Source organism: Pteropus medius, unplaced genomic scaffold, assembly GCF_902729225.1.
Source record: "Pteropus medius unplaced genomic scaffold, Ma_sr-lr_union100, whole genome shotgun sequence".
NCBI lineage: Eukaryota > Metazoa > Chordata > Mammalia > Chiroptera > Pteropodidae > Pteropus > Pteropus medius.
The window spans coordinates 4,785,310-4,787,095 of record NW_024349224.1 but is presented as its reverse complement, the minus strand read 5'-3'; the positions used below and the strand labels follow the sequence as shown (position 1 = coordinate 4,787,095).

Genomic DNA, 1,786 nt, shown 5'->3' with positions numbered 1-1,786 from the left:
TTATCTTATAATTTGAGTTTTAATCTAATACGATTTTATTTCTATTGCTGCCTAGATTGTTCCAGCATTGGCTGCTGGGAGCTCTTCTCGTTGAGTCCTGTGTCCCTCTGATATGCCCCCATCCATGTGGGCTTTTGTTTTGCTTTTTTGTCTCTTAGCACTTTTTTTACTTTCTGCAGTTCTGTGATGCCCCAGGCTCATCTTGTATATCTTCTACCCAAGTCTTTGAATCAGTTACTTCTCCGAAGATGTATGTCCTTTTAAAATCTACTTTTTTCTTCCTCGAGAATGTTTGGTTCTTATTTTCAACTTTGGCTGTGCTCAGAGACTTTTATTGTTAACTTCTCTGTATGTCAGTCCAGAGGTGCAGGTATTAGAAGAAAGTTTTGGGGTTCCATTACAAAATAAAGAGTTTAGAAACAGACTTGCCATTTCTCTTCTGAGGCTCCGCTATCACCGGTGTCAAACGCTGCAGCTTGTTAACAAGAGAGCTAGTACCCAGAGAGGGCTTACAAATGCCAATTAAGAGCCAGATCATTTATTTATAAATGTGCAAATTCGTTTCATGTTTTATCGCGGGGCGAAGCATACCTCGCCCCTTTAACTGCTGAAATTTCTGAGCTGGGCAGAAAGAATGCCATGTTCTCCTGATGGCATCTGTGACTTACACAGCCGCTTCCCTCCTCCCCAGTGGCTCCCACCTCTCCGCCTTCTTATTGCTTTGAAGGACTGTTTTCCATGGAAAGAAGAAAAGATGAGCTTTGCTTGGTGAAGTAACAGGTTTGAAGAGAGCAGTTTAGGCACACGGGGAAGATGGTTTTAACCCCGGGCAAGCTCTTGAGTTGCTTAATTGAGAGGTATGCTTAAAAGGTGGCAAAGCAGAGCACATACCCTTTCTCTAATCATTCTAGGTCTAGGCCTTGCGAAGGAAGCCTTTCCCTTGGTGTAGGTTTTGAAAGAGCAAAAATAATTTCCGATGGGATTCTCCAGGGTGGCCCGTCTGGCTAGGGAGCAATTTCTTTTGGCCTAAGGGAAAATCGTACATTCAGATCTGGGAAAAAGAGAGGCCATCTCTGGTGGCCCCCTCTCGCTTCTGGAGACGTAGATTATTAGTGTCCTCTTTTGCAGCTGGGACTGCATCTTCGTGGACTAGCTAGAGGAAATGTCAGTCTGCCCCTCCCACCCCCCCACATCAGGCAGCAAGTGAGTTATTCAAGGTGAACTCAATTACAAAGTCCATACCTGTCCCAGTATCCTAAACAAGATGAGCAATTTAAACAGTAGGGACAGCTGTACGTTGGTTTCTAAGACATCTGATTGACTTGTCAGTAACTGTCACAAGCATGTTTTTAGTTTTACAGATATTTTGAATAAACTTTATTTATTTTATTTTATTATTATTATTTACACCTACAGTACCTGGTCTTCCTAGGTGGTCTCCCATCCAAGTACTAACCAGGCCCGACCCTGCTTAGCTACTGAGATCAGACATCAGGCTTGTTCAGGGTGGCGTGGCCATAGAGCATTAACTGTGGCTCCGCTGGGGCGTGAACCCAGGACCTTCTGCGTGTAAAGCAGACGTGCTCACCGCTACACTATGGAACCACGTCCTGAATAAACTTTAAATGTGTGTTTATGTGAATGTCCCTCTAAAGGGAAAACAAAAAAACAATTTTAAAGCTAAATTGCTTAAAATACCAGAAAGTTGTTGATCTAGGTTGATCAAGATCTAAGAGCTTTGAATTCACAGTGCTCGTAGCATCCTTTTTCTTTTTTTCTTTTTAAT

General features: G+C 42.8%; 1 pseudogene; it reads right to left on the bottom strand.

Annotated features, from left to right (window-relative positions):
• Positions 1 to 1,407: 1,407 nt before the first annotated feature.
• Positions 1,408 to 1,523, bottom strand: LOC120617422 (uncharacterized; annotated as a pseudogene).
• Between the last annotated feature and the right edge of the window lie 263 nt (positions 1,524 to 1,786).